Raw genomic sequence first — 27670 nt, forward strand, 5'->3', positions numbered from 1 at the left:
GAGGTCTCGGTTATACAAGACCCTGTTGCTCCACACGCAGCGTCGTCTGCGCTTGTGGAGCGGCGCCAGGGCTTGAGCGGGCTCTGGGCTGCGGTCACTAGATGGCAACATGATCACACACAGAGGCACGTTTCGCGTTCCCTTCCTTGGAAGACAGGACCAGGAGACCGCCTTCAACTTCCTCGACGCCTCAAAGGTTTTTAAGATGGCAGGCAGGGAGTGCCGCCTCGCAGGAGATGTGCTGTGCCAGGCGCAGCATCTGCAAGTGGTTTCATATTGATGAATTCTCAGGGCCTCCGAAGGGTCTTGTCCATCTGCCTTTAGAGAGTGGTAGTGATTTTTTTTTTTTTTTTTTTTTTTCTTGGTGATTCTTAACACAATATCGTTAAAACATGATTTTCAACTTTCTGTTTAAGCCTATGGATGTCTGTTTGCACAGGAGTGCATTTATAAAACAATTTTTACCTTGTGCCTGGGTATTTAGAAGATCAGCCCCTCTGGGCATCAAGGACTCAAGTTTTCTTGTCGGCTGTTGATAGTGCATTGCCAAATTGTAGCTCAGCTCGGTGGAAAGGGGCACACCAACCCTGGCACATCTCATTTTCACTTGCAGGTCTGCTTTTCTCCCAGAGTTGGAGCACCCTGTTTGTTGGAAGAGCTGCAGTCTCAAGTCCTGCCAAGGGGACTTTATGAGTGAGCAGTGGCCATTGCTGGTGGTTGAAGTAGGAAATGCACAGACTGATACAAAACATCACAATTATGCAAAGGTTTCCACAGCAGCTGATAATTTTCATCTGCATTATTCTTGTTCCTGTCCTTTTCCGAGCTATGGGGTCAGCATATTTGACAACTGCAATGTTCAGAGGTAATGAAATTAATACATTGAGGCTACTGAGATGACTCATGTCTTTGTACATGATTAGCATTATTTCTTTGGCTGAAGGCATTGGTGCCTCTGTGTCAGAATATTTATCAATTTTTTGGAGGATCACATACCTTGTAAATACTCTTAGACATGTCTCCACTTTCCAAAATAATCATCAAGGGAATGAACATTCATTAGCTATGTGTTTACAGTAAGTGGATCACAAAATATTGGCAGGGCCTAGACATTTGTGTGCCAGCTGACTTGGAAACTTCTGGTGGCCAAACCTTTCAGAGTGATTGAAATTAATGGGAAATGATTTCGGGGGCAGGACTCCTGTCTGATCTGTTATCAGCTGTAGAAGCAGTATCTTGCGAAGGTGAATTAGTCACCAAGTACAGATAACTTCTCCGTGCCAATATGCTGCCATCAATCTGAAGTATTTTCTAAAGAAAAATGCCATCTTTATTGTGCAATGAACACAGTGTCTTCTCTCTGCTGAGCTGTTTACCTGAGGCTTTTCTGCACCCTCCGTGTCCACAAAAGGCAAACTTGTCTGCCTGGCCTTCAGTGGGTACTGCAGGTACAAAACAGTTACTGCTTTCAAACTTAAGCAGGTGTGTTATTCCAGCTATGTGAGAAAGCTTGCAAGCCATCATTTCCTGGTGCACTGGGCTCAGCCAAAGGCATCATCTTCATGAGCAGCCTTACAGAAAGGCTCTTTGCTGGGGACAGACCCCCAGAGACGCCCCAGCCATCTCACTCGCTCTCTTCCAGCGATGCATTCATCCTCAACTGAGACTTCTGACACAGCTACTGAGAAACACAAGGGAGCAGGAGGAAAGATAAGGGCATGTGAAATGCCAAGCCTACCTTCATCCTTCCAGAAGGATTTCTTACTTCAGTGTTGCTGCAGTGGTGGATTCATTCAAGGACTGCAATTCTCTTGCTGTCCTGAGCAGCGTCCTCTGTTTCACCTTAGAAATTGTTTCCTATGCCAGCCATTCTTTAGGAGGAAAAACTACCACCTGTAATCCAGCTGCTATAGCTAGTCCATATACTGTTATTGCCTGTTCAAGTTATTTGATCTTTTTTTACTTCTGACAGCTTCACTCTTATCCACCTTATTTTTCACTCCAGTTAACAATAATAGGAATTAGTAATGGAGAAATGAGCTCTTTACCCCTTGTACTTTCTTGTGCCTCCCAGGCACAGGACGAACTTGGTAATTCAGTTGGAATCTTGTGCAGGAGGGCAGAGTTAAAACCTGATTCAGAAGTCCCCAATTTTATTTTACTTTATTTTTTAACATTTCATTGTAGCCCCCTATGTGTGTATGCCTGATAGAAAGCGTAAATCCGCAGAGCCAGATTTTCCTTGGAGGGCTCTATTCTGCATGAGGTGTTAAACAGCTGCACAACCACAATATCTGCCTGGAGAAGTCCCACTGCAATAAATGGAATTACCTGGATGGTGTAAGTAAGAGCGGATTCTAGCCCCAAGGCTGCTTGCAGTTATTTTGATTTTTATTGCTGGCCAGCAGATGAGTGCTCTTTCCCACAACAGCCTGCCAATAAAATAGCACTGTTGTTATGATTCTGGTGTTTTCCTGTCTTAATTAATTGAAATTGTTATTAAAATTCAGTGGTCATCCAGACAATGCCAAAGTATTTGGGAAGCTTTTTTTTTTACCTCATTTAAAATGTTGTCAGCGCTGTCCAAGGTATATGCTGTAAATGGAAAAAAAGTGTGATACCTTTTGTACAAATCTCAAACTGAGAAAGCTTGCCTGATGCCCCAAATAATAATAATAAAAATGGCTATTTATTAATATAATGTATGGGTCTCAGAATTCATCATGTGTGCTGGTGAGGCCTCGTCTTAAAGGAAATGGTAACATGTCATCTGTATTTGCTAATTCATCTCTTTTTAGCTGGATTCAAAGCCTGATGATTCTCAGCTGTAAGGAAGTGTCTCTGTGACACAAACTCAGTATTTCTGGGTGTTGCATTTATTAGAGGAAATGCTCACTTTGACACAAAAATTACTGCAGGAGCTCTTCCAAAGTGTCTTAGGGGGAAATCTTCAGTATTTTGTGTATTTATTCAGAAGAACACAATTAAGCACAAAACCCCATTGATTTCTGTTATTCTCTTTTGGTATCGGGCACGTGCAGTGTACAGTGTGAAGGAGGGATAAGCGTATTTTAAAGCTGAATGTCCAGGGATAGTTTAGATTGTGCTGATTTTGGTGATATGAAAGCAGAAGAACTTCCTGGCCCCAAATGGGCTTGTTTTGGAACTGTGAGCAGGAAGAAAATTGGGCCAGAGGTTTCAGCTGGCTTTTCTTAACCTGTACTTCAGTGTTTGCATGCTTAGGTGTCTTTCCATTAAAATAGCAAGGATGCTCCAAGGTAAGCTAATTTCAAAATGCTGGAAGCTTTGTATTTTTCGGCAAGTCTGCATTTCATGGATAATAAGCTTTCCTCAGGCTTTCATTTTTTTTTTTTTTTTTTTGGCTGTGAAGGTGATTTCATCCAAAAGGGAGCCCTGCTAGTACTGTGTGGAAATCGGCTTCAGAGCTCAGCGGCGCCGGGCACTTCAGACAAGCTCTTCGTGTGTGAGGAGCTGATCTGCTTATGGCCTGCACAGCTGCTCCCCACTCCCTGTGCTAATGTGAGAAAGGTGTGGTGCTGGCAGGCAGCAGGGGATGATGCTGAAGCTGCTGCCTCGGTTTCCCTGACTGGGGACACGACGGTTCCTCTGTCTCTGCAGAGGCTGTGTGAAGTTGTTCAGTGTTTGCAAAGCCGTGTGGGGAGGGACATTCCCACCCTCTGCCAGGCAGAGGAGCATGAAGAGGCTCTCAGTGTGAGGAGGCTGGGCTATAAAAAGATGTTCAGTTGGAGTGGAGTGGGAGAGCAGTGAGGGCTCTGGAGATTGGGCTCCCATGTTTGAGAGGCAGCCCTGAGACTACCAGGCAGCAGAAGCTGTTCTCTGAAGGGTGAGCGAACTGTTGTTAATTCCTCTGCTTGTGTGGGAGCTGATGGGGAGGTGCTTGGTGGTGGGCAGTGGTGGGGCTGAGGAGGACATGGTGGATTTCATGCCCTCACAGGTACTCCAGGTGAAGCTGTGGTGCTTCTTGGGCAGGTGAAACTATTTGCAGGACGTAGTCAGAGTTGTGCGAGTGGCTGCATGGACATGGGGCAAACCGAGCAGAGAAATGGAGTGTGTTGGCCCAGGTGTAGGAGTGAGAATAGTTGTGTATCTTTCAAGAGTAGGTCGATGCCAGAAGTGGTGGCACTGCTGTTAAACAGCTCTTGAGCAGTTAGCTGGAAGAGCTGGTGCTTCTAGAAGTGGGACCACAGGCAGAGACAGCCTGGTCCTGTGTCACTGGGGCTGAAAAGCCTGATTCTGACTGTGCTGGACCTGATCTATGTCTACGTACTGTTGCTTTACTTGAGCTATCAATGATTCCAGTAGGTGGCTTGGGATGGGTGTTGTTGCAAGGGTTAGGAGGCCTGATGGATCTGAGCCGAGTCTGAGTAGTCAGTTTGCTTGCTGTGTCCTCCTTGGCATATCCCTTATTTTTCATGCCATCTGGAGTTTGCCATTGCAAGGTTTTTCTTTGGGGAGATATCCCTGTCCTTTGTTACTCTTGCTCTAAGTTATACCGTTTATTGCAATATGTAACTATAAAGATATACTATTACACAGTCTGCCTTCCTGCTTTAAAATAGTAACCCTCCACCATGAAGCTGCTTACAGAAAAAGAACTTTGCATGGCAGATGTTTTCCTGAAGAAAGCTCAGGTATTTCTAAGATGTGTGTTCTTTTAAAGCAGTCAAGACTTAGGGTAATATTAAACACATACAAACAAACATGCACTCAATTTGATACTTGGGTGGCTGGTTGTATACTGAAGTAATGCTATGAAATATACGTGTGGAAAAGGCAAATTGACTTTGACATGTTAAACACGCTGGATAAAAACTGATCGGGGCTGTAGAGAGTTCTGGTAATAGCAGAGGGTAGCTTTACGAATAATCAGTCTTGTTTCTAGATAGCAGCTTCATTGTTAGGGAAAATAAATTATTTTGCTCTCAAATATACTGTTGCTGTACTTTTCTTCGTCTCTTTCTCTCCTCATACTGATTGAAAGCTCTGGTGAATTTTATTTGATTCCCCCACATGGTAAAAATTTGCAATGGTATGAAAGTTATGAGAGAACCCTTCTACTTAAAGGAGAGGTTGAAATGATAAATGAATTTATTGACAGGCAGATGAAAATAAGTCTTCTGGTCATCTAAAAAAATGATCAGCTACAAATGCAGCTGTAGTGGTTTTTAGCAAATGCCAGACTAGTGTGAAAAAATGTGTTTGGACTAACTTCTTGCTGCTCTAGAAACACACAATGCAGGCTCCAGCACTTAGCTTCCTCTTAGCTGCAGGGTAGAGTGTATTATATGCAGAAGGACGTTGCCAGTTTGAGGTCCTTTCAGTTTTCATTCCAAGTTTAGGGTCTTGTCCTTCAATCCCATAGGATCTCCCATGTTCTTGTGAACCCCTTCCAAGTCACAGGTAGTTGCAGGAGACTCTAAATTCCTGGAATCCACTTCTTCCACTGCCTGTTGGTGGCAGTCACGTCCTGGGGTCCCAGGCTCTGATTGCTTGAGCAAGGAGGGAATTTCCCAGATGTCATGACCAAGCCAAGAAAATAAGTTAATCTTGCCTTTGTAACAAGTCCCAACCTGTAACAGGAGCTGGGACGACTGAAGTCTGTAGTCCATAGAGTTGGAGGTGGCTCAGGGAATCTGGAACAGCCTCAGGGAAGAATGTTGGCAGACAGAAGGGAGGCAGGAAGGGGCTTCATACTATTTCTGCTGCTGGAGTTGTTTTAGAAAATGTGGTAGTTTTACAGAACCTTTCTACTTCTGCCTTTCTGCCTGGAGAGAATAACCCAGTCTTACTGATCTGTATGGTATTGGGATACTGTCTCTGCTACAGTTCTGTGCATACTTTGGATAATCTTTGGAGGGTTTTTTTAACTCTTTGGACAGAAGGTGTTGAGAATATTGTCTCTGTTCCAGCCAAGAAGAACAAGATAGAAATCTCTTACTTCCTTTCTATTACAATTCTCTTTCTGTCTTTCTTTCTTTCTACCAAATTTCAAACATTTCTGGATCTGTTTTTCTGGCTGTTCTCATGTCTGTTTTTTACCGTCTCTATAAAGCCTGGCTTGTTTATAATTCTATTTTCCTTATTGTTTGAGAACAAGACTGGACTCAACCAGAATTCCCCGTGGCATCCCCCGAGACATATCCTCCCTGCTCTGTGCTTGTAATCCTTTGTTTATGGTATTTCAGCCAATTCTCGATTAAGGATCATGTGACAGTGTTTATATTCAAACTGAATGCAATTAATAAGTGTCAAGACATCATGAAATGCTGTGTGAGTTGTGTGCTAAAAGACAAATGTTCTATATCTAGGCCTTTCCCTTCAGGCACTAATTAGATAATATATGTTTGAAAGGGCTGAGTCTGTCAGTCAAGCCATAGATCTGTAAATCCATGTTGAAATTCATATGGCAACACTCATCAAAACACTTAAACGTGTGCTTAAGTTTTTTCTGTGTTCAATCAAGTACATAAGCATGTGCTTAAGATTTGGGTCTCCAGGCAGACCTGTAGAGATTAATGAGGGAAATGTTTCTCATCTCTATGCACCAGATCTCCATCTTGTTACCAGGAAAACTGAAGCCTTCATTTACCAAGAGCAGAGTCATTCTGAATTTGAAACTTCAAGTAGATATTTAGTGTTCTCACTTAAAGCATTGGAGTTTTTAAAAATAGCTCTTAGGAATGCAGTTGCTTTCCCATCTTCTAGATGTAGTTAAGGTCCTTTATGGCAAGTAATAGCACTCATCAACAAAACCTTATCAATGGCTCCGTTTCACATCCAGGACTGTTTGTAGCAGTCTTTTCCATTGACACTTTAATAGCTCATCTTGAAATCTTTACTAAATTTTAGTACATGGCCTTTTCAATCCTCTGAGCAGGAAGATTAGAAGCCCTAAGAACATAGCATGACCTGTGTCACTCAAACTTCTGACACTGCGTGTTTGCAGAGGACGTCTCGGTTCCCAGAAGAATTTGGGCATTTACCTGGGAGCACAGTATCAAAGGACCTTTGAATATGGCCTTTATGGCAAGGAAAGGACAGCTTTGAAACACTTAAGAGCAAACCTGTCTCTTTTAGGGGTAGTTAGGCCTGCTGGTGCTCCTGGCTGGTTTAGATAGGCAGTCTCTGACATGGCTGTGGGCAGTTTGGTAGGGATGCCCAGAACATCCTGAACTTTTGCAGAAGCTGCCCTTTCATTGTTCACAGAACAATGTCTTCCTGGCTATAACTGCCACCGTCTCACTCATATGCTCTTTTTTTTTTTTTGGGGCCTGAAACCTCTTTTCCTCCAAAAAACTGAAGGCTATAAACAAACATTTTTCAGGAAGGAAAAAGTAAGAAGTAAGAAGTGAAATAGGTTCAAGCAGGTTGAGATAAACTTAGCTGTTCTAGAGGACCAAAATGGAAATGAGAGCTTGACTGGGACAGAAACGAAGGTTTCCACTGGAGTCAACCGACCACAACTCTTAAAGAAAATTAAGCTCCAAGTCCTGAGCGGTTCTGGGAACTGGTAGTAAAAATACCAGTTAGAACATGATGACCCACATCTGGAGCAGCTGTAATTCTATAAGCTTAGCTTATAGAATTGCAACACAACCACTCTGAAATCTTACCACCTGCTCTGCCAGGACTCACATGTTTCTCTAAAAAGCAGAATTAATACATTTAGAGGCAGTGGCCACTACTTGGCCTGCCAACACAGCCTAGGCTGCTGTTAGAATGAAGCTATAGGAATTTGCTTCTGCTTTCCAGTGGTTAGTGTTTCTCCCAAAGGGAATTGGGGTCCAAAAGTGTGTAATGGGTAGAACTGAAAGCAAGTTTCAGATCTTCTTGCTAGTCTTTTCCAGGGACTGTCCTTACTGCCCCAGGGTGCTGGCATTATAGTCCTGAAAGAATGGATGGTTTAAAGCTTGAGGGAGAGCAGGCTTTCATCCTCCAGAAGTCTTTTACTAAAAACTCCCAAGAGGAAAATATGTTCATGTGATACAGTACTATGCTGTGACCAAGGCAGAGTCAAAGTGCTGCATGAGAGTTCAAGAAGCCATCAAATGAGTCCAGAATGTACTTATGAAACAAGAAGACCAAGTCCACAGCCAGCATTTCAGAAAGAGATGACAGGGAGGGCTGAGATAGATCTGAGTGACCTCCAACACAAATTTAGGATAAGTCAGTGGGGGCTGGTGGTGTAAAATCTAGTGGGTGGATTCCACTTCTTGGTTCCTCACCTGGCTGTTGCATCCTGATACGAGTTTGTCCCAAGGCGTATTTTAGCCAAGGTAAGACTTTTTGAGAGCTCTGAGCAAGTCCTCAGGGGCATACTTGGCTTTGTGGTGTCTGCTAGTGCCCCAGCATGCAAAAGAGATGTTGTTTTGTTCATTTGAGTGCTGTTAGCAACAGGGCTGGAGGCCAAACTACCAAAACCCTTATGGCTGGGAATTAGGCTGTCAACTGGCAGAGGGCTATGAATACGTGCAATTTTTAACATTGGTTTAATCTGCTCTGTTTGGAGGCAGTCCTGTCTCATGTGATGGTGAGTAACCCACTATGATTTTCCTGGCAAGTGGAGACTCGATGCCAGCATTATGAATAATCCAGGGCAAAGCAAGGTCAAGTGTTCAGGTAACACAGGTGTTCCTAAACAATCCACAGACCATGAGTAGCTTTTGTGATTTCTCACCTTCTTCCCCTCCCCCTGTTTTTCTGTCGTGTTCGTACAAGATCTCCCAGCTTCCAGGCCTAAATCCTGGAAACTGAAAGCAGCCTTCTTGATCATGCACAGGTGGACTGTCAAAATGGATTGGAGGCCACCATTCTGTCAAATTCACAAAGGGAAAGATCGTGGGTTCAGGGCCTAACACTTGATCTGAAAAGGTAGACACTGTTAAGGTGACACATGCAAGGAAGAAACCCTAATTCTGTATCCCCCCACACTGAATTTCAAGATCAGCTTTTAGAGGGATTTATGTTTTCCTACTGCAAAACCCCTGGTCCGTGGTGGTCTGCCTTGGTCTCCTGAGCCTTCCAAAGTCTTCACGTTCTTCTCTCAACATGTGTTTGGGCTAATTCCATCATTAAGCAAAAAACAGGATTTGGGCAAAGTGAGAGACTGTAAAGTCATCTTTGGAACATGGAAATGACAGCCAGAGAGATGTTTCTGCTTCTTTCTTGTTCGTTTTTAATGTGCTCAGCCTTTATAGAAGAAGCTACTGAGCTCTGAGAGGGAAGTGTTGATTTGGGCTGAATTGCATTGGGAAATGGAGCTGCTGTACAGCAGAGGATCTGGGACAGAAAAAGAGAAGATGGTTCTTGATTAGAACAAATTCTTGGAATCCAAAATTTACGGAACTTTTCTGTTCCATAGGGAGGAGTGGAAAGCGTGAAACTTCCATTTGTTCCTTAGGTGAGTTAGGGGCTTACTGTGCTTACCCTTCCTTTTTCTCCTAATCTTCTTCCCCTTCCTCCATCCCTTGCTTCTGTGCTATCTTGTGAGTCAGGGTGGGTGTATCACACGTAATTAGTCTGCATTGCTGTTCGTGTTGGGACAGCTACCTTACACAACTGTCTTTCATCAAGAGAAATCTGCCAGCTGAACGACCTGCAGCACATTGCCAGGTGACCTATTCCACTTGAGAGGCTGCTGTGCAGTTTGATGCTTGTTGGATTAGGAAGTGTGACCACAGTAATTAGCAGGAAGCCTCTGGATCTGGATGCAGCACATTAAATGCAGTCTGGCCCTTGGAAGAATCTGACCTTGCTAAATGAGAGTGGGCAGGCTGGGTTGGGGTGCGGAGATGAGATGGGCAGGAGACGATGTGAGAGAGATGAATTTAATGTCGCAGAGCTTGTCACGGGCTGGGGCTGGACATGCTTTTTTTCCGAGGCTGCAAAAGGAATTGCTGGCAGCTATGTGACGAAGAGAAAGGGTTAGAATGAGTTAAAACAGATTGACTTTCCTCCTCCAGCACGCACGTGCTCCTTAAATACCAGGGGAGTACAAAGGGAGCAAGTCTTTAAAAAAAGATTTGTTCTATAGACTGCAAAGATGCGTGATTACTAGCAGTCCTACAATTTATGGCAGGCAAATGTGCGTGTGGGGCTTTTATGATGTGCAAGTAAAGCAAAAAGATAGAGGGAAGGAAAAGGCACACTCTCCAAATGCCCATCTTTTCTAGCAACAAATGTTGCCTTAGAGGCAAAAGCTTGGGTGTTTCTTTTTCCCTTGGTGTTCTGTGCGCTTGTATTAGTCACACCCATTTATTTTTGGCATAATTCATGCACTATTTGAAACTTGGCAAGAGTAGGGATGTTATGGCCAACAGTCAGTCTTGCTTCAGGAGTTTCTATGAATATGAATGCCTGAAGTTCACATAAGCTTACTCTGTTGCTATAGCAACAGATTTGTTGTGAAATCCTTGTGTTTTAAAGGCTGGATCCTGTAAATTAACTTCATCTTCACTAGGAAGTGTGATGCGAGTGATTTGTACATGTATTGTTTTCAGTGAAGCTGCAAATATTAGGGGAATGGGTAAATTCGAGGATTTAATCAAATTAGATTTAAACACAAACAATTCCAGCACTTAAGATCAAAGTGAACTAGTTTTGTGTGCCATCCAGAGAGGGGCTGAGTGCCCCCGGCTCAAGCAGAGTTCAGAAAGAGTTGAAGGTGCTGAATAACGCAGCTCAAGGTGCTGCAGAATGGTGCCTTACATATAAATAGTGCAGTCCCTGCTGAGCATCCGACACCTACAGGGATGTGTTCGCGTGTAAAACAACACGATGGGAAGTGTCTCATCGATGCAGAAGAGTAAAAACTGGCTGGACTTTTTTTTTTTTTCCCCTTTTTTTTTTTTTTTTAAGGGGAATATTAAAATATGCTTTAGCTTTTCTGCTCGCTCAGGGATGTTTGAGTCTCAGTTGACAATGAGCCCTGTCCAGGCAAACCCCTGTACTGAAGTCCATATGTTTTGTGTGGAAACAGGGGTCACTGCAGGTTCAGGGTTTTGCTGCTTCTTCATGAAGGGCCATCAAATACTCATAACAAACTAACTTGGGAGTGGAGAGGAAGTAGGAGCTGTTATTATTATTATTTTTTTTTGAATTATTCCTGCTGTTTTCTTTCAGTGGACTAATCACAGTGTAATGTAACTGTAAAAAGTTAACAACCCCAACACTCACCCCTCTCCCCATGCCCCCCTCCACCCACAAATGAGATCCTTTTTGAAGAGCCCAGTTTTCAGTTTGTGAGTCCCTAAGCCTCCCAGTGTCTGCAATTTTTGTAGTAAATGGAACCCCACGCTGTGCCTAAGTTTAAACCTGTGTTTGAGCCTCTTCAGGATCCAGGTCCAGGAGCCACTTACACCAAGCACCTAAAAAGGGATAGGAATAATTCCAAATTAATGGCTTTTCTTATGCTTTGACTTGGGTGCCTCTGGTATTTCAGGGGCTTAGAGGGATGCTTTATGGGATGCTGGGTCATTCCCATTCTGCACACAGGAGTGGAAAGGGGGCAAGACTCTGCAGGCCAAATGACCTCACAGAAGTGGTTTAAGGGGATAGTTCTCATTATGGAAGTGAGCTGACTTGCAAAACTGTATTTTTACATGAAGCTGGCTTTGGTTAGACCAGTACATAAAAGCATCTGAAACACAAAACTTTGATTTTGTGGTTGCGGTCTTTAAATATTTAAAACCGACCAAAATACTTTTAAGATTTGTTTCATCTTTACTTAAAATCTGCTCCCCTAATTCTTGTCAAGTTTCACTTTTCGTGCTGATTTTGCATTCAAGGATAAAGTACAGCTGTGAGATTTTGGAGTGGGAAAAGGAGGGTGCTGGTGGCAAAAGGATAATCGTAAGAGTCTCTGAAAACTCATTTTTTAAAATACATTTTTGCTGAAGGTTGTGCAGTAACCATGTGCAATAAGCAACGTGCAGTCTTGCCAAAGCAATTATCTGTTTTCCCTTTTGGAGTACAAAATGAACCAATTGGCAAATTCAGCAGCAGTCCAAATTTACCAATGACATTTTTTCAATGACAGGATGGTGGGTTGGAATAATTTGTCTTTTGTAAGGATTGCAGCTTTTCTTATAATAAAGGATGGATATGAGCTATATTTTGAGGACAGTCAGAAGCTTTCTAAGAACAAGGTGGGCACCTGATAATTAAAGAAATATATGAATGAAGCAAAGTATGTGCAATTCTTAATTCATGCCAAGAAAAACTCCAAGAAAAACTGTTTCTTAGGGTGCATTTGGAGCTAGAGGGAGAAATTACGGATGAATCACAGTCACTGATAGTTTTTCTTGTCATCTCTTGTTGATGAGTGAATATGTATGTCTGTACTGCAGAGTTACAGTGTACTGCAGAGCTCAGAGCTACACACATCATCATTAATGAAGACCTTGGTCCCAGTGTGGACCCCTGAGAGACACCACTTGTCACTGATGTTCATCAGGACTCCGAGACATTGACCTCTGTATGCAAACATCCAACCCCTTTCTTATCCATCCAACAGGCCGCTCACCAAATCCACCTCCCTCTGATTTAGAGTCTACCCTTTTTCGAGATAGGTACAATTTTCCCCTTTTCCAGTCACCAGGGATTTCACCTGTCTGCCATGGCTTTTCAAGTATCATGGAGAGTGGCTTGGCAACTATACCAGTCAATTCCTTCAGGAATTCTGGAGCATATCTCGTCAGGTTCCACAGACCCAATGACAATTATCTCCTTTTCTCTTTGTGTGCAGTGACTCTGTACAGGAGACAGTTCCCAACCAAAAACATCTAAAAGAGTTCCAGAAAGACGGACAAAATGAGAAGATTTCAGCGTTGCTCTTTTGTAGGTGGTGTCCAGTTGCATCATTCACTTGTTCTTGGTGCACAAGTGACACTGGAGCTCAAGAGGAGTGTAATATAGAAGTTCTGCCTGGTGTGAAGCTGCCTGCCTGTGGGTGCAGGAGGAAGGCAGGTATTGAAACTAGGAGAGGCATCCCAAGTCATCCTTTACATTCTTTACTGCCTGTGGGAGCTGGCTGAGAGCCGCTCGTTGCTGTGCTTCCAGAGCAGGAGCATTTGCTGCTTGGAGTGAGTACCAGAGAGGATTGGTAGCTGAGCCCTTTGCTGGGGCAGTCTGCTCCACGTTATGGGGTGTGGGTTAGGTTTTTGCACACACAGAGGAACCATGGGCTTTCCAAGGTGGGGATAATGGCCTTCCCTTGAAATGTCCTGCTGGGCAGCCCGACCACACTCCCTCAAAGATGGCATAGGAGACTTCTGTCTCCATTAAAGGAAACAAACACAATGAGGCTTCAGTACAATGACAAATTACTGTCGGGATCGGGAGGCAGGCAACCCTCTGCGTGTTATAATGTGGTGTAAGTAGCTCTACTGGCTCCTACCTCTGGCTTATTTTGACGTCTTCTGGCAAAGCACAGAAGGGTGCTGCTCCTCCTTCCTCCCCTTTTGCATTGTTTTGTATGTTAAATTGGCAAATTGGAGTAAGCGTGGAAGCTTGGATGGTTGTTTTGCCCAGAGCTTGGCTTTTTAACGAACATCTGGCCCCAGCTCCAGGCCCAGATAGTTTGTTCTGGACACTTGAAGGAAATGTATACTTTGCAAGTGGTCCATTGAATGTCACTATGATGCTCTGCAGAAATTCAGCTCTAATGAGGTTTGTCTGGCTGCACCAACAAGAACACAAAGCAATTTGGAATTGTCTTTTTTTTTTTTTTTTTTTAATTTTTTTTTTTTTAATTTTTTTTATTTTTTTTAAGTTGTCTTTCCAGTTTGGCATGCTGAGCTTGTCTCTTATTCTAACTTAATTTCTTAAGCATAGAGGTATCTTGTCTTCACTCACTTCACTGGATGACCAGAGGAGTAATATCTGTTTAAGGTGCTTCTTAGACTTAGCTTATTCCTTTCTTTTTAGTTTGGGACAGAGAAAACTCCATGGGAAGTGGAGTGGACTGCAGTGCTAGTAAAAGTCTCACCTGTTTATGATGCTATGTCTGTAAAGAATAATATTATACAGGACTTGCTGCTGCTGGACTTCTGGCATTAATTAATGAATTATCCTCTGAGAGAGAGAGATGAAAAGGCCTCCCTGAGGTTTGCAAAAATGAAGAAGTTGAGCAGTAAGAGGTACTATATTCCCCTTGTGCTGCTGCCTTATCAAGCAAGATGAAGCAGAGCACAAGGAGTAACTGAAAAGAAATGATCAAGAGCAAATGGTCTGCGAACACAATGCCCATAATTAGGGAGACAAGTTGTTTTTTTCTTTTCACATGACTGTTGTTGCTAATGAGAAGACTTATTTTCTCCGCTCCTTGAATCACAAGTTTTAGGGGGAATAGAATGAGCTAAAAAGTACTAATCAGTGAGCAAAGGGAGAGAGATGTTGTCTCTCTTAGGTGATATAGGCTTGCTTTCTTTCTGAATTCAGACTTCCTGAATTGAATTCTGGGCTTATAGTGCTGAGACAAAAGAGGTGTGCAAGGAAATAGAATCAGCAGTGGAAGTATCATAGTCAGGAGTCAGCTCCCTGTACCTGCCTTCTAAACAGCAGGAGGACGTGGCTGCAGGAGTGTGTGACCTGTGCCAATTCCAGGTAGAGCTGCTGCGGTTCCTGGTTAAGAAATGTGTTATCCCAGGTGTCTCTTTGCAAGGTACTGTGCTGCCTGAAGGAGTCTCCCCTCTCAGTTTCCCATCTGTTTCATACCTGTGTGGTATCTGTTTGATATCAAATTTATCAGTTTGATACAGTGATAGGGCTCCTTTTCCTTTTCCTTTTCCTTTTCCTTTCATCTGCTGCCTGAAGTGTGTGTGGTCACTGCCTGAACTGGTGTGAAGTCCAAGCAAGCCCACTTAGATTTAGTCTTCACTGTTAACGAGGCTCATCCCTCTAACTTGGGTCATTTTTTACTAGGGTTTGCTGTTGGATTATTTAGCCTGACTTGTTTAGAATAGAACTTAATTGTGGCACCACCTGCTCACTCTTACTGACTTCTCTGAGAGGTAGAAGGGTGAGCAGTAACTGAGGTTGGTCTCCTGTAATCAGAAGAGGGTATAGGAAAGGAGTAGCAGTTATAACCATTTCTCCTCTGTGAAAGTGTTGGCATTAAGGGTGTGTGTCTGCTGATTTTACTATGAAATAAAGCCCACATTTTAAGAAACTAAGACAAGGGGTGTCAACCAGGTTTGGGAATAATACATTAAATCCTATTGTCTGATCTGTGGTAAATATGCATGTACAAGCACCTAGTCCCTGCATTGTACTTGGAACATAGCTAATTTCTGTTGTGATTGGTGAATATAATTGAAGATGTTGGATTCCTGCCTCAGACTCCATATCTGTTCCTGGGTAATTACCACAGCCAAGCTGATGCTCAAGGTCTGGAAAGTGTGTCTGATGTCTGAGACTCCCTCATCAAACAAAAATTGGGAAAAATCTGTGGCAGGCAAGCTGCCTTTTTGCTGTACTTAATAGCAAATATTAAATCCTCAGTCCTGATGGATTCTGATGGATATCATTGGAGCATGGAGACAGCACTTAGGAATTCCGGTTACTGTTCTCCTGAAAGCATGGAGAACCATGGCCATCAAAACCATCTAGTCCCTGGTGCAGTTTGCAGAATGATATATTTCTGATCCTTGTGGAACACTTCACCATGCAAGGAGACAAGTCCTGGTGACAGCTCTCCCCCAGCCCATCCAATAGTGCAGAAACCTGTTTCTAATCTGGAAGGACTGGTGGAAGAGTTCCTCTCGTGGGATTTCAAATTTCCTCTTTGACCAAGAGCAGAATCCCTCCAAATTCTTCACTGATGAAACCTCAGCCACAGTATGAGTAGGGAACTTTATCACTTGGAAGCATGATGCTGGAGAAATCCACCTTGACCAAGTAAGGAGTGGCCCGTGCTGTCATGTTTTGCCCACAGCTTTACAAAACAGCACTTAAAATTCTTCACAGCCTCAAGGGCACTTTGCAAGCGTCGACTAAACCTGGAAGCGTTCCCTCCTGCTGTGAGATGCTAAAGCAGGTGGTATAATTCCACACGTAAAAGTAGGAAGATGACCTTCATGTAGTTAAGTGGGTTAACTCCAGGCCACACAACGCAGATGACAAATCTTGGTTCTTGCTTCTGTGTTTAACCACGCCCTTAAAACTGGTATTTCAGCCTGCAGCTTGAAGCGTGTCAGGGCTGCAGGTGAGAGACCGTGGCTGCAGGGAAAGGCAAAGTTCTGCAGGGGCCAGTTTGTAATAAAAAAAGCAGTCACAGTCCCATTAAATGCCATCACGTCCTGCTTAGATCACAGGAAGCCAAGTTCTTCAGCCAAGCCTGAGGTATCCATGACTGATTTGAAGAAGCAAAAGCCTACTGTATCCTGCTATACAATAAGCCTCCAGCTGGACTCTAATTAGGCAAATGCTATTACATATCAGCCCAGAAATTTGGGCTCAGGGTGGATTCAGTTCTTTTCCCATAGAAGCCAGAAGAAGTGGCATCTCTGGTTTCGGGTTGGCTCAATGTCTATGTCTTTTGGGGCTGAATCACGATTTCGGTCATTAGAAAAACCCTTTTTGACGGAATTTTTTTCGGTGACACCATTTCTTTCTGTAATCCGTGTAAAATATAAGAGAAAACAAAGCAACTTTGGCTCCTGATTAATTTTTTTTCCCCCTCAGAGAATGGAGGAATCTGGGCACATCAGCTGTCTGGCCTGGAAGCAGCTGGCGGGTTTTCAAACACACGGACGTCTTTCCAGTTTTCGAAGAAGCTGTGTGTGGGTTGGAAGGAGAGCAGACTGCCTCCGCCTGATGGATGAGCTTCGGAAATTCTGCCCTTGTTTTTAGATATTTTCAAATATTTGGAGAGCAATATCAAAATAAATGGCTGACAAAATGATGATTACTCTTTTCAGTACTTCCATGGTTGCACAATAAGGACGGCACATGAAGAAAGAGCTGAAAGTTACATTATCATTGTAGGAGCAGCAAAAGTGTCAACATTGATTTAAGAACAAAGTCACACAGACGATTTTATTTTTTCCTGATCCTCGTCTGCGATACTTCAGTCTGTTTACACAGTGTTACCCAGACTGACATCTCCTATGTGTGTCCAAATTAGTTTAATTTAAAATTGCAATGCATATTGAAGACAGAGAATTACAGCTCATGTGCAGTAATCTTCCAGAAATTCACCATTGCTGCTGATTAGCTTTTATTAACACCACTAACTACTGGATTCAGACAGAATGTTATTTCAGATCACATTAAACTGATGATGAGTGCAACATTTCTATTGTTTGGAGCTGACACAGATCCAGTGGAGAAGTTATTCCCTGAGAGGTACAGATGGATTTTTCAGCAAATCAGAACACAAAATGCATTTGTTTTAGACTCGATATTCTAGACCAAGGAAATACTCTGAACTGTGTCACATTGTCTTTTAAAAAGGTATGTTTCCAAAATCAGGGGAGAAAAGTATTCTGGTTGATAAATAAATCCTTTCAGCTTCAAAGAGTCCACTGTGGTAAGGATGAATGAAAACACAGAGTTTAGGAATATGAGGAAAGTGGTTTAAGTAACAAGATTGAATAGCAAAGCCCATCAAAGCCATTAAGGCATAAACCAACAGATTTTAAAAAGTGAGAGTTGAAGATTATTTAGCATGGTGTGGAGGCTTTGCAGAACCCATTTCAAATGAGGATGGAACAAAAGAATGAGCAATTGCAGCTTTAGGGGAGATTTATTTCAGCGGAAGGGAAAACACTTGCTCTCTGATACCAATTAACCAACAAGAGGACAGCGTCACAAGCCCCTGATATTAAAAATGTAAATCCCAAGCCCAAGGGTGCCTGAAATGCAGGTCATACAGTCTGAGGAGGGAATGCATAAAGAGATAACGAGGCTCATATTCAGACCACATCGGCTGCCTGATTATCTCCTTGCCTCTGCCCATTCTGCTGGTTTCCAGGAGGAGGGTGTCAGCAGAGGGACACAGGAGGCTCCACGGATCGACAGGATCACCTTGGGAAGTGGGTTGGAGTTGATCAACAGTGTGTCACAAAGGTTAGGAAGACAGAAGATTACAACCTGATGCAGTGTTGGGAGGCAAACAGGTGAGGGAGAAGCAACGTAAAGGAAGTGTGGCACAGTTTTTGCACCCCGTGACCCTGGGGCTTTGTGTGGGCATTTAAATCAGTGGTTCCCAAGGGAAGGCATGACAGGAGTTTTTTGGGTGCATTTACTTGCTTTCTCAAGGGGTCACGAACTCAGCTGAGACCATGACATCCTGAAGCAGGGTTTTAGGGTGTCGTGGGCAGCATGGGAATCCTGCTGCAGACGTGCAGTTCATGACTCAAAGGACAGGATGGGTCAGATGGAGCACAGGGATTCTGGTTGGGAAACTTTGGACCAGCTGCTTGTTGGGTTCAAGGGGACTGTGGACTCGAGTGGGACAGCTAAAAACTAAGTATCTTTATTAGTACAGATGCAGTAAAGGGCTCAAGTTGTCCCCTGAGGATGTGCCTGAACTGAAAACCTGGATCTGGAATCTCACAGGCCTTAGGATTGATCCCAAGAGTCAGAACAGGCTCTTTTGATAACACCAGCTCATTTCCATGCTGTCAGGGCAAGAGGCAGGTGCTGATAGCTAGATCAGCTGAGGCTCTAGCACTGGGAGAATCAGATCCTTATTGCTCCAGGTCACCTGGGTTTAAGGCTTAAAATGTAAGGGTAAAAGGCTTTAAATGTAGTTTCTGTGGTTGATAGCAGCAATCTGATGGTAGGGAAGAAGGGACAATATTGCAAACTCCAGAATATGGCCTCAAACACAAGACTCTACTGCTATAAAAGAACCTTGGATCATGGAAATGCTATTTTTAATGACTGTAGGTGTTTCTTCGTTATATTAAGTAGGCATGTTGCCACAAGACCGGGCTGCCTTTGATTTATGGAAAAGAGATTGTGATAGGAATTAAATGAAAACTCATAGGAAAGTGAATCTAAATAAGAATAATTGAAGAGATTCATGGTTCATTTGCACTTATATTCATCATACCTATTGTCTGAAGAAATACACTTATTTAAAGCCAAGTGACAGATTATAATTTACTAACTTTGCATTCATGACATCACTGTATTGTCTATTCCATAGTCAGAAATGTTAAGCCTGAGCAGTTATTTTCGCAAAAATACTATTATAGAGTTATAAATGTCGTTAAACAATAGACTGAGGTAGCGCCTTGTAATTTCAATCTCTGGATTAAGAAAAATTACATGGAATAAAAGTATTCTATTTAAAACCAAAGCCTTGGCACCGTCTTTTCCGTAACTGTTATGCAGTAAGCAATTTAATTTGCATCTATTTCCCACTTGTTTTAACTACTAATCTATAAATTCTATTTTTTTCTTTACATTTAAAAAGACTTCTTCTCCAGTTTTGGAGGAATATAATGGAAAGGCCAACACAGCCCTTCCTTGGGAAAGGTTAGAAGCGGATTTACGATGCTGCCGGGCAATCTGAAACTTGTAAGAGCAGGAGCCTGGCTTAAAAGACTGTGTTGGGTTATAATAATTATTGCCTTCACCTTAAAAAAAATAAATTTAATTTAATTAATAGGAGCATTTTTTTTTTTTGCTGCTCTTGGACTTGGAGCAGATTCCATTCCGTAGTCTCAGAAACCACGTAGAAGCTCAGCGGAGCTGGGATCTCCCCTGTGTGCATCACACCTCTCTCCCATGGGAAGTCATTCCCTGCCTGTGCATCAACGGTGCGTCTCAAGGACACCTTGACCGTGTCAGAAACCTGCAGCAGGTGGTTCAGCGAGCAGCTCAAGGAGCTTTGTTAGAAGAAAATCAGCCCTGTTTCCAGCGTGATGGTGAGATGACAGAGGTTTGAGTGGCAGATCAAGTGTTTCACGCTCTCCGTTTAAAGCCAAGTAGTTCGCCTTTCTTTTCGGGAAGTGATTCTCATTTTTTTTTTTACAATTTGAAGCCTTGTGCAGGCGGCTCAGGCTGTTCTCCACCGTGGCCACTAGAGAGAGCGAGTGGCCAAGGCAATGCTCTGCTGAGGTACTGCTAAATATTTCTGCGTTGCCTGTCGAGCACCCTTAGATGGCCTGTCCATTTTTACATCTTTTCCCAAATACAGAGGTGTGGCTTGGAGCCTTCATCCCGAGTAACTAAATCTTCCCATTTCACTGACTAAAGTTAAGCTATTGGTATCAATACATACTTTTCCCCCGCTGTTGGAGCCATAAATTTCGGTTGTTGCAATGCTCTTAGGGCAGTCCATTGTTCCTGTGGGCAGAGATCACAGCAGCCCTTAGCGGTCTTGCTGCAGAGATGTGAGGATTTTGCTAGCGGTCTGCAATTTTCCCCAAAATGTGGTGGAAGGAATGTCTCTATTTCTGCCAGTGTGAGGTAACATGCAGAAGTTTTATTTTAAGATTTCTGTAGTACTCGCATTTGCTCGTGTTATTACATATGTGATAAGCTATTTTTTGTTCACACTCAACGCTGGACAAGGGTTAAAGGGGACTCCTTTCAGAGGTGGATGTTCTTGTTCTTACTGACAGGCCCCCGACTGAGAAGCTGAAGAAATGGGGTGAGAAGTTTAAGGGAAACCATCACTCACTGAGATCTTAACCCACACTTTAATACCCAGCTGGGATCTCTTCTTATCACAGAAACCACATTTTACAAGTTATTTACCTTAGCAAACAGCCAGGCAGGCATGTTAAGAATGACTGTAGCATCACACAGGAGTGGGCTGTGAAACAAAGGAACTTGCCAGTGCCCGAGATCCTGTCTCAAAATTGTAATTGCTTAGGGAAAATGATTCTCCACTTCATAAAACGTTATGTACTGCAAAATGAGTGACTCATCAATATGGGGATATTACCACTAACTCTTAATGCAACTCTTCCCCTCTAAAGGGCAGAAAAGCTGGGGCCTGATTCTGCTTCCGTTAGAAATTATGAGAGTTTTGTAGATGATTTCAACGAAAACTGAATCAGACCTTCGTTATTTTTATGGGCTAAATGTCCTATGCATTCGGTGCTTATGCCATTACAAAGACTTATGTTTGTAATAAGAGACATATTGCTTTGGATATAAATACAGCCACGAGTATCAAATACAAAAAAAAAAAAAAAAAAAAAAAAAATTAAGTACACTGAGCCAAATTTGTCCCTGTTGCCACTCCAAAAGCTTAATAGAATTACACCAGGGATAGCACAGGAGAACAACAGCAATAGAAGTAATCTGTAACAAAATAAGCTTTTAATTTCTCTAATCTAACCCTAAACCCTTGCCCCTCACCCCGAAATTTACTGATAGCAAACAGGAGTGTTCAGAAAACCAGCCAGCCCTGTTGCTGTGGAGGGGAAACACATATTATGTCTAATATGATGTGACATGACAGAGGATTCCTTATGGATCTTGATGCACAGGGAGCCCAAAAATCAGTTGTATATGTGCACTTGTTTCAGAAGCTTTTGCCATCATATGTTTTGTGGTGTCCCACTTCCATTCCTCCAGCCCCTGCACAGCCCTGTTTTCCCTCACAAATAACCCCTTAAAGTCCTGTGGCTCTTATCGAGCAAGCGAGGAAATTTAAGCATGGTAAAACATGAAGATGAGGTCCCTAAGGATACTAAGTCCAGGGAGTGAAAGTCCCAAAGCTTACATGAGCTGCTGAACAGAAAGTCTCTGAGAGCCCATGTGCAGGAAAAGCAGGGCACGGAGATGTGGTAGGATCCATATGGAGATGTGGTAGAATCCATATGGAGATGTGGTAGAATCCATGTCAGCTGAATGTGGTTTGTGTGTGTCCTGGCAGAGAGCTGAGGGAGCAGGGGGACTGAGCTTGCCTGGTGCTTGTCAGACTCTAAAGCACATCTCTCTCCAGTCCAACACTAAAATGTTCTCAGATCTGTTGTCTTTAAACCTGCTCAGCCTGTGGATTTGAGAATCAGGTGTGTCTGTTCATCTGCTTTAATTCTGAACAGACCTTGCCATTGTCTGTGTGGAGGAATTGTTGTTAAAGCAAATTGTGTGTGTGTTTTTTGCTGATCTCTAAGGAAAGTGTGTGCCAGGAATTCAAAGCTATACATGCAGAAAAGGTAAATCCTCACATGGGTCATGAAAGTTAAGGTGCAGAGGGCAGTTCCGAAATTTAAAAAAACCCCAGTCTATCTTATTTTGAGGGCTCAGCGGAGTTTGGGTTTGGCATCAATTCAGTAGAACTGCTGTCTGCACTCTCTGGAGGAGAATGTTACGTCTCCATCCAGATACTGGCATATCCCTATTTTTTATGCCAGCTATGCCAGAGTTACAAAGTTTTAGTCAAGCATGATGAGACATGACAGGGCACACTTTATTGAATAATAATGCCTGCCTAAGTGCATTTTCCGTCTTCATTTAAATGCAGTGCATTTGAAGTAAAGCAGCAATTCCAAAGCATGGGTTTGTGTGTCTACAGCAATGGGTACCTCATTACTGTTTACAATATGCAAATGAAAGAACAAGGAGCAAAAAGTATTGATATTACAAAAATACCTAACTGCTGTGGAAATTAGTCCCCAGCAGAAAGCGTGATAACTTTTTATTTGGATGGAATTTTTTTCTTAGTGTTTTCCCTCCCTGCTGTATTTTTAAAGCATTTATATTACTTAAAATGGATCTTTATACACCAGAGGTCTTTAGGAACCTGCAGGAGACGAAAGCCTGTAGCAGCCCTTCCGATGCTGACAGTTTAAACCTAAGAAGCTCTGACATTACTGGGAATCCGTTTGAAGTGCCTGCAGCTTGAGGAAAATCCATCTGTTCCAGAAAAGGAGACTTTTCAATTAAACAACATCTTCTTTTCGATCAAAGATAGGTTTTTTAAAGGCTTTTAAATTGGCTTTACACTGTTGGTATTAAGCAAGGACTGGATTTCACCTCTCGCCTTTCAGGGCTGGAGAGCCGAGCCCCGCTTGGGCTTTCTGCCAGCTGGTTAGCAGACTGGAACCAGAGGGATGGGTTATTTCTTTTAATGGAGGAAAAGGAACTGGCAGCAGGAGTGAGCTTATTAAATTGTCTCGGTCTGCTTTTATTAATGCGTTTGTGGAGTGGGCAGGTAGACTCACAACTGAGAGGATTTCACCGGCCAAGCGGCCTCTTCCCAGCGTGGGATCTCGTGGTGACTCCGGGCTCTTGGAGTCAAGGTTCAGTGCTCCAGGTTCAATGCACCCTTCTTCCTCCCAGGTACAGAGGCCCTTTGGTTTTCTGACCCCGAATTTCATTTCTGTCTTTCAATTCACTTTAATCTCCGTTCGTGTTTTACTGTGTTCCCAAACCATCAGTGTCTCTAGCGCAGGCAGCGGAGCCAGCTCCTATCTTACACATCCACTGTCTATTAAGGCACAGTTTGAAAAGAGGCACCACACCTCTGAGCTACATTTTTGTTGATATTTCCATATCTCCCTTGAGGGTGTCTATGTACACATTACTGTAGAGGAGCATTGACATAGGAGCACTGAAATTGAGCTTCTTCTTCCTTGGATCTGAAGAGCAAAAAGGTTCTTCTGTGCATTTTCTCCCCAGTCCTTACCCCCTATTTTGCTTATGCCTGTTTCTCTCCCTCTTCTCTGCTGTTATACTTGGTGATTTTTGTTTCCCACCAAGCCTCTTGCAGAGATGATTCCATAAGACCTTTCCTTCAGCCTCTGGTCTGAAAGACTGAGTTCATGCATCACATGCAGCCAGTTGGAGGGAATAGGAGAAAGAAGGGTTCCCCATGAACTCAGGACACTGGAATTAAAGAACATTTTTTTTTTTTTCTTTGCTGTTGCCCCTCTCTGTGGTAGTTTGAGGGTATTTGATTGGGATGTGCTGTGCATTGTTTTGGTGGTCAGCTGTTGAACTGGGTGTAGTGAGATTTAGTAGTGACTGAGTGATCCACTGAGCCTGAGCGCTGACCTAGGTTACCCAGAATGTCAGCTTGTTGTCTGCAGCCTCTGCTAACAACATCACGTAACAGGATTTTCTGGGAAGACCAGGTTCTGCTTCTCCTGTTCTTTGTGCTTGGCTTTGTATCTCAGCATCTTCTCAGGGAGAGCTCATCCCACAAATGGTCTACCTCTAAAGAATTGCTCCTGAACTGAACGTGGAAGTCTGTCTCATGCTGTGATCCAAGATGGATTTGGGATAGTTTTGTATTTTTAAGGAAAGTAGTGTGAGCCTTGTATCAGACGTCAGTAACCATCTTGGGGGTTTTTCATTACTATATACCCACTGTATTTTCTCAATTATCCTTTATGTTTTGCCTTCCTTCCCATTGAATGGCTGTTTTCCTAGCCCTTGGCTATTCACACCTCACCCTCCCAAGCTTTGTTTCACACACAGGAGCAAGCAGAGAAGAAAAAGATCTTGGGGAAATCCTAGGAAGTCATCTGTCCAGAACTGAGTCAGGATATTCTTGATTTCAGGAAGACTTTTCCCCTTCTGTTAGAGGGAGACCAGGAATCAGTTTTACACCAGATCTCAGTTTGCACAGATGGAAGGATCTGGTGGCACTGATGTGTGCCCAGAGTACATCAGCAGGAGAGAACAGGAACAGGACAGTCCACAGTACTCTTTCAGGAATTAAGAATATGCTGAATTATGAGCATTATTCCTGGTTTCATCTTAGCTGCAGACCTTGGTAGGATGGTTTGTCAATGCACAGTTGCTGATATTTATTGCATCTGACTGCACTTCAATGAGCAGAGAACTTCCTGCTGTCCCCCTGCCCCCACACGCTTCTCCTCATCCCCTGCCTTGATGATCCCATGGGTCTGAAGCTCATCTGTGGAAGTAATTTTTTCTAGTGGGATGCTTGTCAGATCCTGTCAGCTACAAATTGCTCTACTGAAGGTGCAGAAATAGAAATCCTTACCTGTTACTTGTGGTGGTGGCTTTTTTTTTTTTTTCTTTCTTTCCCCTTTCTGAATCTCAGGACAATAATCTGCGGCAATTCTCCCAACAACTCCCAGTGCAATTTGACATACTGGGTGTTTTTTAGGTCTTTTATCTGCACCATCAGCTGCCATCAGCTTATTTGGAAGGTGTGCTACTGCCTAGTGCATAGATAGCAATGGAATGTGCTCTTTAAAGCGGAAGACATCAGAGTGAAGTGAGGAGAAAGGCACAGAAGCTTCATTATTGTTGTAAAGGGGTTCTTATTTAAAACGGGTTTTCACTCAATTTTTTTTCTTTGTTTTTTTTTGGTGCATATTCTCTGTCCCGACTGTATCTGGTCTAAGGATAAAAGAACAATGATAGCAACTTATTTCTTTTTCCCTGGCGTGACTTTCAGCAGAGATATGACCTGATGCAGCATATGCATAAAGCCATTTTGGTCAGCCTGCATGGGGACACGAGTGCCACAAGGCCCCTGTGAGCAGAGGAGCCCACCAAGTGTTTGCTTATGGCCCATACACACAAATTCAAAGCTTGCACTGGGGGTTTACAGCACTCCGTGCAGTGTCTGACACACCAAATGCGTGTGCTAGAAATTCCCAGCCTTTTGTTCGTGCACACAATCCTGGCAGGACAGCTGTCGGTGCTGCTGGTATTTGTCTTACGCTTGTAGGCCCTTAGCTTTGGGAAAAAAAGTTACAATTATCCTTGAGATAGATATTAAAAAAGGCAGAAATGTCTTGAGTTAGACTCACTCAGAAGGGCATATTCCTTTTTGTAGGCTTTTATGCTAAGTAAAAAAGAGAAATAAAATTATGTTAAAACCATCCTAAACACATTACTTTCAGGTCCTTCTGTTGATCTTCCTCCAAACAGGTTTTCTCTGGATTTGGCTTTGCTTCTCTCCAGTTCTCAGGTAACGGAGGCACATCTGATTCGGATTTTAAAGCCTGGAAACCCATTCGTAGGTAAAAATGCATCCTTATTGACAAGGGACCAACTCCAGCCCTTGCAGTGGCTGTTGCACGCTTAATACTGCTGCTGCTGCTGCATCCAAGGCTTTGCAAGCAGCTGGGAGAGCTGAAAACAATCCAGATGCTGTTTTTCTTTCCGTGTTAGAACCCTGCCTGCAGAAGGATCATGTACATTGTCCCTAAACCGCTAAAGGTAAAGCCAGATGAGTTCATCAACCAATGACCAGTTTATTGGGTTAGCAAATAGTCGTTGAAAATCAACCAGACATCTCAGAAAGGCTCCTAGAGGAACAGATCATAAAGTTTCGATTTACTCTGGCAGCAATAGCTTTGTTGTTTTGGTGCAGAGGTTTTGAAGGTACTGCTAGAAGTTGTAAAGCCCAAACTAGCAGAGCCTGTTGTTCTTGTGCAGCAGTTACTGTGAGGAGCCTGGCTACAAAGAAACCTTTTGGTCTGCTAAGGGAAGAAGAGAGTTGTTTCTGTTTCACCTTGAGAAATAAGAAATCAGCCACGTAAAAAAAAAAGATGAAAAATTGGGCTTTGGATGGGCTTGTTTGCAGAAGTAAGGGGTGTGTATCAGCATTAATTAAAGGGTTGGACACCTCTCCCTTGAGGACAGGATGAGAGATTTGGGGCTGGGAAGAGAAGGATTCTCTGGGGACACCTTATTGTGGCCTTTCAATATTTAGAGTGGGGCTTGTGAGAAGGATGGAGACAAACTTCTCAGCAGGGCCCGTTACGGTAGGACAGTGGTAATGGTTTTAAAGAGGGTGGATTTGGACTAGATATAAGGAGGAAATTTTTTACGGTGAGGGCAGTGAATCACTGAAGCAGCTTGTCAAGGGAGGTCATAGATGCCCCAACCCTGGAAACACTCAAACAAGTACCAGAATGTTTACAGCGGAGTCAATAGAAATCTGAAGAATTAGGCTCTTTAAAATCCGTTGCACTCTAACTAAATTGCCCTCCAACACACATTTCAGATCGCCTACAAACCTGACAAATCTGAGAATCCCCCCTCAAGAGTATGAAGAGGAAAGTCTGAGCTCTCAAATCCTGTCCTTACTCGGTACAGGTGACCACATCACCCGGTGCAGTGTATTTCTGCTGTTCCTGCAGGAAGTCTTGCAGCTGCCACTGACTGAAGCTGGGGACCAGCTCTGCTTTGATAGGCTCAGTCTGAAGGTTTCGTTCTAGTAGATCTTTCATGTCTCCCCTCAGCCAAGCCAGCTGAGGTAAAATGTGCCAGACCCCCTGCACCTCTGCCCTTCACTTTTTTGCATCCATAAAACCCTGCCAGAAGACACTTTGGAGCATTGTCCCGTAGTTGTGAAATCAGCCTGAGAGAAGTTAATGGTGGAGGTGGAGCCTGGGAATTTTTTATGCACACAACTTTGTCACTGTTTTCAGATGCCTGTTCACAGAGGATAACCGTGCTGTAGGGAGTTCAAACTCTGGAAACAGGGACAGATCCTCGTTCCAGGCACACCAGAACGAAACAGCCTTCAGTTCCTTGGAGGAATCAGTGTCCCTGTACTGGCTAGAGAAGCTGGCCAGAGACTTTGGTCTTCCTGAACGTGAAGCTGATCTTTGCAGAGGCTCCAGCACACTCCTGCCTCCCCTTTTTCGGGAAACAGCGTAGGTAGATGGACTGCCAGGTAGACAAGCTACAAGCTGAGCAGAGATTTATAGGGCAAACCCAGCCC

The 27670-nt window shown here is 43.3% G+C and overlaps 1 long non-coding RNA gene across 1 annotated transcript; it reads left to right on the forward strand.

The window, feature by feature from the left end:
- The first annotated feature begins 3608 nt into the window (after positions 1 to 3608).
- LOC120750958 (uncharacterized) lies at positions 3609 to 16942 on the forward strand. Its single transcript, XR_005700217.2, has 2 exons — positions 3609 to 3865; positions 16726 to 16942. It is a non-coding gene; the product is annotated as an uncharacterized LOC120750958 (long non-coding RNA).
- Positions 16943 to 27670: the final 10728 nt, after the last annotated feature.

The sequence above is a fragment of the Hirundo rustica genome, chromosome 3 (genome assembly GCF_015227805.2).
Source record: "Hirundo rustica isolate bHirRus1 chromosome 3, bHirRus1.pri.v3, whole genome shotgun sequence".
NCBI classification, from domain to species: Eukaryota; Metazoa; Chordata; class Aves; order Passeriformes; family Hirundinidae; genus Hirundo; species Hirundo rustica.